The sequence below is a fragment of the Sinocyclocheilus anshuiensis genome, unplaced genomic scaffold (genome assembly GCF_001515605.1).
Source record: "Sinocyclocheilus anshuiensis isolate Anshui unplaced genomic scaffold, SAMN03320099.WGS_v1.1 scaffold3, whole genome shotgun sequence".
Lineage (NCBI taxonomy): Eukaryota > Metazoa > Chordata > Actinopteri > Cypriniformes > Cyprinidae > Sinocyclocheilus > Sinocyclocheilus anshuiensis.
The window spans coordinates 732,085-745,712 of NW_015548205.1; the positions used below are offsets into that span (position 1 = coordinate 732,085).

Consider the following 13,628-nt stretch of genomic DNA (forward strand, 5'->3'; position numbering starts at 1 on the left):
CGAGTACGAGTACGAGTACAGGAGACCAGTATCGGGCCCGAGGTGCATCCCTATTCGTTCGGCTGCGCGTTCGGCTACACACATACCCTGAGCCGCTTCAGACAGCTCACCAGTAGCGCTTCAACACACGAAAACACACACAATTATGTCAAAATGTGCGGTTTTGGCGAGTTACCTTGTAAACGTAGTCTTAAATGAGTTATAAAGTCTTAAATAACCGTAAAAAAGTCTTAAATGACCATAAAGAGTTGGGAGAAAATCGGATATGTGAAAGAGAAATCCTTGGACTGTTCTAATCGCTAATTAAGTTTTATAGCTTGAATACAGATTAATATGTATGGTTTATGCATATATAATATAGTTTATGTGAAGATTGTTTTAAAATCACTTAAATTAAAAGTTGTTATATATTTCAGAGCCTATTAATTGTTAAAAATAATGACTTTCAATTATACTGTAATGTTGAATGGCTATAATTAATAGGGAAAATTGAGGGAAAATGCACCAGCAGGACAAATAAAAAATATTGTAAATATATTTAGTCATTGTAGTAATAATACAAACTTTTAGTAATGCTAAAAGAGTTTCGTGGCCGGTAAAAAACAATTTTTGCCGGTAAATTTTATCATGTCACCGGCCATTGGCAGGTGTGGCAAAAAGTTAGTTTTAGGCCCTGTATAAAATTATATAAATAATACTAAAATATCTATAGCCAAACTCATTTTACTTTGAGTTTTTAATTTGCCACAAAGTCAGTTTGGTTGCAGCACCTAGGCATGCAGAAAAAAAAATCAATCTGCACAAAAAAATTATCAAAAATATATTAATGCTCTTCAAAGCAGAAGTTTAAATTGTCTTCATAAATTGTATTTTAATGTATTTTTGTATAGTTTAATTAATTTGGACTCAAAAATGACCCATATTTTGCATTGTGACATTGGCCCATATATATTGTTATCGCTATCATAATGTAAAAAAAAAAGAATAATACAAATTCCAAAACAGATGCTCAGATGTTATTGTTATCAGGCCGTAATACAAAAACGCAGATGTTCATAACCTGGTGGTAAGTCTACTGCCAACAAGTTCCTCTGCTCTCTCTCCAGGATGGCCGAGACAGAGGCAGAGTAGGGTAGGGGGTTGGGGGTTGAGAGGGGGTTAATTGGTTCCTTATGTCAAACTACACCAAGTTCTCCTCTAAATAACAGGGCTTTTTTGTTTCAAATAATGGCTTTTCCATTCTTTTCCATTTGTGATGTTAGAGGGCGAAACAACAAACTCAGGAATGAAGCGATCAGTAGTTCACTTTGCTTGTTGCTTCTTCTGTCAGGTTAATTTTGGTGTCACACATGCACTGGAGTAAAACTAGATTTTGACATTTTATGAAGAACATGAGTGTTGCTGGCCTATGCAAAATGCACTGCTACAATGCTAAGATGTTGTGGATGGTTGCCAGGGTATTGCTGTGTGGTTGCTAGGTGTTCTGAGTGGTCATTAGGTGCTTGCTTACTGGTCCAAGTTAAAAGAGCCCAACTTCAAGGATGTTTTGAACCATTTGGTAATCTGATAGTGGGTGAAATCTAGAAGTCTGACTGCTTCGAAAAAATAATTAATGTATAATAGCAATGCAATTAATATAATAACTAACAAAATAACTGTGTTAACAGTAATTCTTGCTCAAAAGCAACCAGTAGCTTTATCCAAAACCAACACAAGGAAAATATGTTTATTAGATGGCTGGATAGCACCTGTTTGCTCAGCTTGTGAATTGATTGGTTGATCAAAACCACGTAGATACTTGGGGTAATATGGACCAGACCTCAGATGCCTTTAAAGATCCTGTTTTATGTTTTTTTTTTTCTACGAAGCATCTCTCTTCATTTTTTCCCCAACAGAGAGAACAAAGAGATAGAATGGTAATACTGAAGCACCCCGGTTTATGTGTGCCTATATGGAAGGCATTAACTCAGAAATTCCTTTGAATCTGTGGGACTGGGAGTTGCAGTCGGCTTCAAAGGGATTCGCCAATCCTGCCATGACCCCCAGGACACACCCATGGTGAGGTATCGCTAACACGCAGTGAAAATGTGATTACTGACCTCACTGACTCAATAACTAACATCTGTAGAGAAAGAGGCTCCGTGAGTCACTCAACCGTTCCTTACAACCCGCATGTAGAAGATCTCACATCCTGAAAGGAATGTTCATCTGGGAGAAATGGTTATGCCAGAGAGCTTTCAGTGATGGGCCACATTCCATATCAGTTAGAAAATGACAACTCAGGAATGTCTCAAAGTTCTCAGGAATTGTACATTCCCAAGCACTACCCGGTTGAAAGACCATTTTAGCTGGTCATCAGCATATTTTGTGGTTTGGATTCTGCTTCACAGCATACAGTCCAACGGCTACAGTCCAACAGCTGCTATTATGGTGTTCACACCAGGCTTTAGAGGTAGTTACACACCGGACAAGAAGCAAAACAGCACACCACATCGTGGCTAGGACAATCCACAGTTATTGAACACTGGACAGTTCAAGGCGGCAGTCCAAAACAATGAATCTAATCACCAAACAAGCAAACGTTCACTTCAAGAATCAACAAAGTGATGTTGATGAGTCTGGCGTTTGGATGTAAAGAGGGTGCTAGTGAGTGATTACACCTCATAGACTTGCTTGGACCACAGGTGTGTTGACTGGAACCGAGCAGTTTTTCAATAGGAATCCAAGATTGAGAATTTGCAGTGAGGGAGGAAGATTTCACAATGCACACCTCACAACAAGTTGCTCGTGCAAATTTGCCATATTGACCAACAAAAAGGTGCTTGGTTTTAAAGTGAATTTGTAAGCATTTTATTTCAAAGGCCTGTTTTGCGTGTACATACTATGTACTTATCATAGCAATTACAGTAACTGGGTATTAACTAGGTACTAACCCTGAACCTACCCCTAGCCCTAACTTAAATGAATACAGAGTTCTGGCATGAAACTCTAGATGGCACAGTCCGATAGGTCTAACTCAATCTGACCTAATGACATCATTATCACATGGCACAGCTGATTGGTTCTCTCCTGTATCGGTAGCCAATGAGCTCGCTGCTCAACATTCAAATATATGACTAGTGCTTGCCGTAGCAGTGCAGCTTGCTTTAGAAACCCTCCACCCTCCACCTTCCCCAGCTCCACCTGTATAGATCTGCTACGAGGTGATTCATGTATGCTCTAAAATAAAGTAACCGTAACTTCTCTGCGAGATATGCTTTATAAATTGCTACACTACTGACAATGGACCCACATCATTTCGGACTTTCAGTACCATAACTACATTTAGTTAGTTAGTTACTCCCCAACACAAAAATGTTTACATGCACAGCTTTAAATGATCTTTTATAAATATCTAAGTATAAATGAGATGTCGGTTGCTATCCATTGTTGCTGTCTGCCATTTTGTCTATCAAGCTTAAAAGGCTTTTTTTTAGCTAATTACTTTAAATGTAGCACATGCAGTATTTAGAGTGGTTCACGAAATCTGCCACTAATCTTGAAAAATGAAAGCGTTGGGGCAGTTTTCATTAACACTGGATCCAATTTAGGTGATTAAATTGAATTTTATATGACATTTTGAGGATATTTGGTTTATTTTCTTCGTATGTCCTTTCTATCAAAAGTTAGAGTAAATATCTTAAATGCAAATGGGCTTAATTAAAGATACAGTACTTGTGCATCTATTGACTTCATCTTATGTGTGGATTATTTGGAAAACAGACGCATGCTGAACGGATCGATCAAACATAACCACACAATGCACAATTTTGGACAAAAGCATATAGAGCAGATGACATTTTAAAACGACAAATTATTGATTTATTTCGACTGAAATCAATTTTTTTAAAGCACTTCTGGGATCTATTCTGAAGTGACTGTTTGAGAGTGTTATGGACTGTATGTCTTGACTATGTGCTGTTGTGATTTGCTAGCAAGATGTAAGCGTCACTTCTTTCAGCTTGACAAAGTCATTACAGCATACATGTGGGAGTCGGCTCATTAGTCTTGTTTGACCCAATTCTTAGCTAAAGTGTGTTTACTACAGATTCCAGTAAAACATTTTCCAATCAAAGACGCCTTCAGCAAAGGTCCCCTGTCATTTTGCTAGGAACCTACTAAGACACCATAGCTCATCGCCTCTATCTGTAGTTTATTTAATCTGTCTCTGACAGCAGTCCGGAAGGTCGCCAACCCCTCCACCATATGACCTCCTGTTTCCTCTCACTCTCTCACCCTCATGTCCTGAACTCTTGTTCTAACTGTTCGGCCGGCCTGTTCTGGCAGAAACAAGAGACACCAGGTCTCCTGTCAACTCCCCTGGCCCCGGAATACATGTTTAGAAATGCCTCTACTCCCTCTGAAAAATATGGAGTAAGAAGTCAGTTGAGTTATGACATGTCTGGAAGAATGAGGAAGAATGTGGCTATGATTTCAGTGTCATGCTGGCGCTGCCATGCTAATATGATAATCTTGTTGATTGATGATTTTTTATTTATTTATTTTTTTTTAAATAAAATCTCAATAGAAAGTTTATTACACTGGGCAGTGCAGCTGACTGCAAGGACATTTGACATTTTCATGTTATGAATGCACTGAACAGACAATCTCACAATGTTTACCGCAGGAAGAAACATTGGTGCTATTGGCTCGAAGCTTGACAGTTTATAAAAAGAAGGAAAGCTTGTTAAACCCAGTTGTAAGTCACATGTTGCTTCTTGGTATTCTGTTCTGCGAACTTCAGAAGAAATTTAAGCACAGTTTCATTTAAACAACTGATTGCACTGTAAAATGCATCCATCTTCATGTGAAGGGCTGTCATGGAATCATGTTGGACCACAATTTGCAGGAACAACAAGAAACGTTTTCTACTTTTATGTAATGTGAAACAGCATTTATATATGTATATAAGTGGTGCAGTATTTTAATGACATATCTGTGTTTTTTTTTGTTGTTTTTGTTTTTTTGTAGGGACTTAATTTCCAGGACTTCAAAGAACAATTACTAAAACTGAAAACTGCTCTTCCCAACCTTGACCATGTTTACACCCAATTCATTGTGGTCGTTTAAGTCCCTGGCTGATGGGATAGTAAAGTGTCCATTGTAGACTTCGGGATCTTGCCGGATGTACAGTGCCTTGCGAAAGTATTCAAGTATTCATTTTTTTTCCACGTTTTGTTATGTTGCTGCCTTATGTTAAACTGCTTAAATGTACTTTTTTTCCACATCAATCTACACTCCATACACCATACTGACAAAGCAAAAACAGAATTGGCAGAACTTCGTAAATTAATAAAAAATAAAAAAACAGAAATAAGTACATTGCATAAGTATTCATACCCTTAACTAAATATTTAGATGAAGCACCTTTACAGCCTCAAGTCTTTTTTGTTTGATGCGACAAGCTTTGCTTATCAGCATTTGGCAATTATCTGCCATTCTTCTCCTCACCTGTTCACCTCTCAAGCTTTGTGAGGTTGGATGGGGGCAGATGCACATTTTCAGGTTTCTCCAGAAATATTTGACTGGGTTCAATCCCAGGCTCTGGCTGGGCCACTCAAGGACATTCACACAGTTGTCTATAAGCCACTCTTGCTGTGTGTTTAGGTCCATTGTCCTGTTGGAAGGTGAATCTTCTGCCCAGTCTGAGGTTCTGAATGCTCTGGAATGGGTTTTCATTAAGGCTAACTCAATATTTTGGTGCATTGAGCTTTTCTTCTACTCTGACGAGTCCCTCAGTCCCTGCCACTGAAAAACAGCCCCACAGCATGAGGCTGCTTCTAACACTTTACTTTTGGGATTGCACTCTGCAGGTGATGAGCAGAGTTGGTTTCCTTCAAACATGATGCTTGGAATTGAGGTTCATCAGACCAGAGAATATTATTTCTCAGAGTCTGAGGGTCCTTTAGTTGCTTTTTTGCAAATTCTAAGTGTGTTTTCATGCGTCTTAACTGAAGAGAGGATTGAGTCTTGCCACACCACCATAAAGCCCAGATCAGTGGAGTGTTGCAATGATGTTTGTCCTTCTGTAGGTTTCTCCCATCTGCATATATGATCATGGAGCTCAACTAGAGTGACCATCAGGTTCTTGGTCACCACTCTAACCAAAGCCCTTCTCCATCAAATGCTCAGTTTGACCAGGAGGTAGGACTGGACTACATGCTTCTGTGACCCTTCAATGAAGCAGAATTTCTTTCTGAACTCTTCCCCAGACGTGTGGCTTGACGCAATCCTGTCTCTGAGCTCTACAGACAGTTATTTTGACCTCAGTGCTTGGTTTTTGCTCTGATATGCATTATCAGCTGTTAGACCTTTTATTAAGATGTGTGTGCCTTTCCAAATCATATCCATTCAATTGAATTTGCCACAGGTTAACTTCACTCTAAGTGTAATAACATCTACAAGCAATATGAATGATTCTGAGCTAAACTGTAACTGTCTCAGATAAGGGTATGAATACTTACGCAATGGAATCATTTAAGTTTTTTATTTTTAATACATTTGCGAAGATGTTAAAAACCTGTTTTTTGCTTTACCATTATGGTGTATGAAGTGTAGATTGTTGTGGGAAAAAAATTAATTTAAAGCAGTTTAACATAAGGCAGCAACATAACAAAACGTGTAAAAAAAAATTAAGGGGTATGAATACTTTCGCAAGGCACTGTAGGTCATCCGGGTGCTTTTCACCTATACTTCTATCTTTTTGTTTTTTTGTGTGAAAGTTGCTTTCATTCATGATTAATTTAGCTTTCTTTCATTATGTTTTGTGTGAAAGTGTTTTTAATGTGTGCTGATAAAGCACAAAAAGTGTAAAAATACAACCAAAATAATGATTTTTACTAGGGATGCACCGATACCGATACTGGTATCGGTATCGGCCCGATACTGAGCTTCTGTACTCGTACTCGTTAAAATGCCCCGATACCAAACGCCGATACCACACAACATGTGATAAGTGCCATATTCAGACAAAGAAGCACTGACAACAGAACAACAGACAGCAGAATGGAGTTATTAGAGATTAAGGATGTGTACGAAGTATATGTATGCAATGAATATAATGTTAAACATTCAGTATTAACGCCTGTATAGCTGATGTGTGCGAGCTGATAAGCAAATCACGCTGAGTGGATTGAGCGCGCGGCGGCGCAGATGCACGAGTTTGTCGAGTGAATATCCCTTTCTCACAGACATCACTGGAAAGTTTGTAGTTCGGTCGGATATGTCATAAACAAGTAAGTAAAACAATGCACAAGTTACTTAAAAAAAATAAACTAATATAGTTTTGTGCGCTGTGTCATTTACATTTCACCAGGTTAAAATAATATCTCAAGCTTTATGCTTGATTTATTTGTAACACATTAACCTCAAAACCTTTTCAGCTTTCTCTTTCTGCAAAATGTATGGTGTAGCGATATGATGACAGCACCCAAAATACTATCAAACACTCCAAAGCAGCTCCATTCTTCGCGGAAGATGGATAAAAAGGCGCACAGCAAACAAAAACCTCGAAAAATTATATGCGACCCGCCAAATGCAGGCCGAATCACAGAGATGCCGATTCGCACAGGACTAATATTATCACAGGACCTCGGTATTCGGCGAAATATGGTAGGTAATTTGCGGGGGAATTTTTACTTTACAAATTACAGACATGGCCGATTCGCACAGGATTAAGATCACAGACAACCTCCACAATTATTACAAATGACTGGAGGTCACCAGGTAATACTAATCCCGTGCGAATAGGTCTCCAAAGTCATCTCTAAGTTCATCCAAAATCATCTCTAAGTCTTCATAGTCATTTTCTGGTCATCAAAATTATCTTTAAGTCACTAAAATCATCTGCAATTTGATCCAAAGTTGATCCAAAGAGTTTTCATAGTCATTGTCATCAATGTCATCTCCAAGTCTTCTAAGTCATCTCGAAGTCTCTCAAGTCATCTCCAGTCAATCCAAAGTCAGTTCTGAGTCATCACAGTCATTGTCCGGTAAACAACGTCATCTCCAAGTCTCCAAAGTAATTTCCAAGTTGATCCAAAGTCATCTCTGACTCTGAGTCTTCTTAGTACTTGTCTGGTCATTACATTCATATCCAAGTCTCCTAAGATGAAGTTCCAAATGTAGTTTTGGGAGGAGCCTAATAATTCAGTCCTGTCAATCGTCATTACGAGTGTACAGTATATAAGAAGCAGTCATTGCGCTGTCCCAGTGACAATTCTTCTGGCATCCCTCCACCTCCCCATCTCCTCCTCTATCCTGTTTTTCTCCCTCTATGTAGTACCGCAATGGTGGGGTGTTGAACTCGGCGCTCAGGCCGAGCCTTGGGTTCAAGCCTCCGTCGAGGACAGCAAGCCATGTTTGTCTACCATTAACCATCAGGACTAGATGCACAGGCGAACTTGTGAATCATCTTCAAGTCGAAAAATCTTCAAGCTAGGAAAAATGATAACAGCACTGATGTTCATTTACTAAAGTGGTATTCAGGAACTGTGAATAAATTACAGAAAAAAAAATACTGCAAAATACTACTACTACTACTACTACTACTACTAATAATAATAATAATAATAACAACATCCTCAACCAACAAAAACAGAGATTACCTTAGATAATAAAGTTTGATTAATATGTACATACGGTACTGTATATATATATATATATATAAAACTTATATCTATTTATAACTAGCTGTGTATAAAAGCAATAGAAGTCAGTATGTGTGTGTGTGTGTGTGTGTGAGAGTGATTGTAATGTCACATGGTGGTAAGTGTTTTCATTCTACGGAAGTATGCTTGTTTGGATAGCATATGTACATTTACAGGCTTGTTTATGGTTTACTGGTTGAGTGTTCTGTGCACTGTTAATCAAAGACAGAGAAAGGTAGAGAATAGGTCGGGACAAAGGGCAAACACATGGCAGAATCATCTAAACGTCCAAATATTGACATACAGTACAGTAATTAAATAATACTAATAGGTAGGCCTTATATATATAAACACATACATACATACATACATACACACACACACACAGAGAGATAGAGATGGACTGAGCAAGTGTGATTACCTGCATCTGATTCTGAATTCATTCTTCAGCTCAATCTCATTATCACAATTAAACATTAGTTTGAATGTTTGTATATTTGCCTATTATCTATTACTATCCTTTCATCTGTTAAGGATGATTCCTGATGATAGCGCTGCTCACTGCATTTGTTGGCTGTGTCTTACAAGGTTTTGTTGAAAGTAAAAATAACTTCCATGTTTACAACCCTGTTTCAGTCTCTTTCAATATAAAAGTCTTTACTGCTGACTCATTCATAAAATAGTCGCCATCTAATGGCGGAACAATGTTACTAAAATTACCATCACAAACACACACACCGTTTCTCAGTACTAAATGTATCATTAAATATTAAACTATCATTTATATAAACTATTATTTATTGAATAATCACATGTAATAATTCAGTCAAATGTACAAAGGCAGCGCTCTGATATACAGCATTAAAGTTACATAAAATATTATGAGTTATGAGACGTTATGAGACTTAGCCCTCGGCCAATACTATTTGCTCTGGAACAAATAATAGATTAATGAGACCAAAGACTGCTCGTTAGGTTTACCCAAAACGAGTAATATCTCATGTTTAACCACTGTAGAGATATCAGAGCAAATTCCAAAAGATATGGCCGAGGTGAGGTTGATGCGTTGGAGCTCACATCTCCGAAAACGTCTAAGCTAATTTTTAAATAGACTTTATGTTTATTAACAAACCACATATTTTAAGTCTAAACAACAACATTCTCACCTAAAAAAAACTCTGCCCTGACAGCTTTGTCCGTGTTGTCTTTGTTTAATGTTTCTTTTTATCTTGTGTTTTCACACATTGTTTTGTCTTTGTTTATGCTTGCCATGTGTTCCTGTGGTCCCACCTCCTTGTTTCCCTTGGTCACGCCCACTTGTTTAGGCCTTGTCTTGTCCTCGTTTCTGTAATTGGGCTCACCTGGCCCTCGTGTACTTTCCTCCCTTTATATTGTGCTGTTTTTCCTCTTGTGGTGGCTGGTTTGTCTTGTCCCATAGAGACCGTTACTGACTTGCTGCTCTATATTCCAGTCTTGCCCTGTTATTGTGTATCCTTGTAGTTTTTGCACCTGATTTTTCTATCTTCTGATTTTGGTTTTGTTCTTTAGTATCTTGTTTAAATTTACTTGTAATATCATATTTAGTTGTTCTTCAATCTTGTTTCTATTCTGAGCTGTTTATATTTTATACTTTAGTTGTTTTTTAGTCTAAACTTAGATATTTCCATTATGTTTGTTTAGTTTTGCTTTACTTTTTATTTTATTTTTCCCCCTTTTGTACATAATGTTGTTTCTCTGAGTGTCGCGCTGAGTAGTGGTGTTGTGTGGTGTTTTGTTGTGTATTTGTGTGTTCGTGCTGTGTGTTCCCTCCAGTCCTGTTCTACCAGCCTGAGACTCCCTGCCTGTTGGTTCCCCAAGGCGGCCCGCCAACCAAGCCTGGTGCTAAGAACCGAATCTCTGATGCTGCCTGCTTTGAGCCCCTTCACTCTGCTGTTCTCTGCTCTGGTTTCCTCCCCATCCTTCCGCCCCGATTTGACCAACGACTGAGACTGTACCCCTGACTGTCTACCTCTCAGGGCATTGATATTTCCCTGCTGGTTGGAGCTGTCCCAAGATTGTCCACCCCTGTGCTGTGAACTTGTGTGTCTTCAATAAATCTTGTTTCACTCACTCTGCATTTGGGTCCCTTCCTGTTGAGCGTGACATGAACATTTATTTTACCATAGTAAAATTAAAAATCTGGCTTAAGTAAATTTCATATCTGTTTTTATTAATCATTTAAAATGAGACAAATCTGCTATTTTAATCTCCAATCTGTTATTTATCGGTGTCTATATATTTTAATGCTTTGCTAACTAGCAGAAGACAGCAACTGGTCTTAAACTCCAGTTGCGCAGATGGGGCATGTTGCAACACTGCGTTACAATGTGCTATTCTATGACATTAGCGATGTAATTAACACTATTTACTTTAATGAATTTTAATGAGAAACAGGTGAATAAAGACTGACAGTCAATGTTTAATGTTTAGAAATTATTTCAAGACATATAAAGTATTTTTGCTCGTTTATATGGGCCGTCCCAAGCATGATTGCAATGTGTTCATTGTCAAACTCCAAAATCAGATTATTTTTAATTCTTAAAAAAACGCCATTGTTTTATTTGAAAATATATATATTTTATTTTATTAACAAAATATTTTAGTTTGTCTTAATTTTTTTAATTCGATCAGATAACATTTTAAGCTGTTATATGGTCATGTTACAACGTGCCCCTCAGATGTTACAATGTACCCCACCTACGGGGCATGTTGTCACATTTCACTTCCATTTTTTGAGGGTAAATAAAGAAAAACGTATACACTGTAATCACGAAACAAAGCGTCATATTTGTACTAGACAAGTGTAAAATTACTGTGGATAAAAAAAGTATATTCTGAACCCCATGTAGATTTACACAAACTGAGAAAGTCAAAAAGTGTTATTTTGTGCCCGCTCTCCCCTATAGTGTATTTGATGTCAGTCAAGACTAACAGATGCATTATTTATTAGAGATTTGTTATCGAATGGCGAAAATACAGATTAAAACTAAAGTAACGAGCCTGGTTTGAAAATGTAAGAAGTAGCAAGTAGATATTTGTGTAAAAATGTAAGGAGTGAAAGTAAAAAGTTGTCCGAAAAATAAATAGTAAAGTACTGATACCAGAACAAAGTATTTGTGCTTCGGTACTTCATCTCTGAAAGTAAGGTAGTTCACTGGCTGCTTATAAACTTTACTGAGTGAGTTGACAATGTGTTTTGAATGACACGCACGCCACACCAGAGCGCGCCTACAGTACACTGAGTGTTTGCATTTGTGTGTCTGCTGCGCGTGTGTGTGTGTGTGTGTGTGTGTGTGTGTGTGTGTGTGACCTCACTCACACATCTCTCTCTCTCTCTCTCTCTCTCTCTCTGTGAGAGTGTTGCCGCTACCTCTCAGTGCAGCAATTGTTCTCTGAGTAACGGGACAGAGGTGAATTATTCCAGCTCACATGCACGCAACTGCGAGGGAATAAAATGAATATTCCAAACAGCCGTGGACTAAACAGTGCTAAACATCAGTCGAGCCATCTCTCTTAACCAGACGCGCCTGGGAGCTTTTTGTACTTTTTGAGGAGTTACGAGTGAGTTTTGGAATAACTTTGTTGGATTTCACTGTCTCTACTCCAAGTAAGTAGCCTATCAAATGCCAAGGTTTAATATCTGAAAATAGTAAATGAGAAATTATATCTCTTTTTCTCTCTCTCCGAATAGCCTAGTTAAATGTATAATGTGAGGTAGATAAACATGTAAGCTCAGCAGATCATGCACATTTCTGATCTCAGAGACAGAAACGCGTGGCAGTGTCCGACAGAAGAGTCTGAGGAACTGAATGGAAAAAAAAAAAGTAATGATAATAACATCTTTATTCATTTTTAGCCTCTTAAGTCTTACTCGTATGAGTTCAGTGATGCATAAATTAGAATATATAAATCAGACTCTTTCAAGGGTTTTCATTTTGGGTGTATGCATAGGTGCCATCCCGTTCCCAAAAGGTGTCAAACTTCAGTGTTTGCCCCAATTTACAATAATACCTCCCCCACTTTTCCACATAGACTAAACTCTCACAAGAAGCTGATAACATGTACCTAACAAAAGGGGGATTGTTTCATACTGTGTTGTACTGTTGTAACAACCCGTTCTGGTTTGAGGTAAATTCAGACTGATAGCAGTCAAACATTCCTGGCCCTTCTGGCCGGCTCCCAAAAAACACGCCTTGGAATAATGTATTCCAAACCAGAACAGACTCAGGTCAATGCACAACAATCGTCTTATTAAAGTCTTCTGATGCTGTTTACATTCTGAAATTCAGTATATAAGGTGTAGGTGTGTTTGGTCCTGCTCTGAGTCCACTGTGGAGGATGAACCTGAAAATCATCTCAAAGGCAAATTTATTTTCATTTCATTATTAGACTGAGTCATGATGTGGTCACCCTGTTATGTAGTTGTAGTACGATTACAAATGAAACCACAGTTAAGCTGTCTGATGACTGTAAATTGTATTTCTTAAAGAATATATTACTAACATTACAATCAAGTATATTCAAAGTAATTCAGTTGTGTTAAACAAATAAGATACTTTATAGTAAAATGTATTTTTAGATTTATTTTGTATTATTATTATTATTGTTATTATTATCAGGTGTGATTATTTATTTATATGTACACTATATATATATATATATATATATATTATTATTTTTTTATGATGATGATGATGATGATGATGAAAATTATTATTATTATTATTGTTATGTGTGATTATTTTTCATTTGTTTGTACTCTAGAGGTCACCTACTCATTTTTCATATAATTAATTTATATAAAAAATTATATTTATATGAAATGTAATTTATATTATAATTTATGTTTATATTAAATGTATAGAAAATTATTAAAAAATGCTTCCTATTATTATTTATTTT

The 13,628-nt window shown here is 37.4% G+C and overlaps 1 protein-coding gene across 2 annotated transcripts in view; it reads left to right on the forward strand.

The window, feature by feature from the left end:
* The window catches only part of lpar1 (lysophosphatidic acid receptor 1), a 63,680-nt gene that overhangs the window by 26,026 nt on the left and 24,026 nt on the right, over window positions 1-13,628 (forward strand). The window contains exon 1 of one of the 2 annotated variants that reach the window (XM_016440230.1): window positions 12,119-12,333. The exons of the other annotated variant lie outside the window; for it this stretch is intronic. The gene's annotated coding sequence lies outside the window, so the exon portion shown is untranslated. Of the gene's footprint in view, window positions 1-12,118; window positions 12,334-13,628 lie in introns of those variants that run through there. 2 annotated transcript variants of the gene reach the window in all.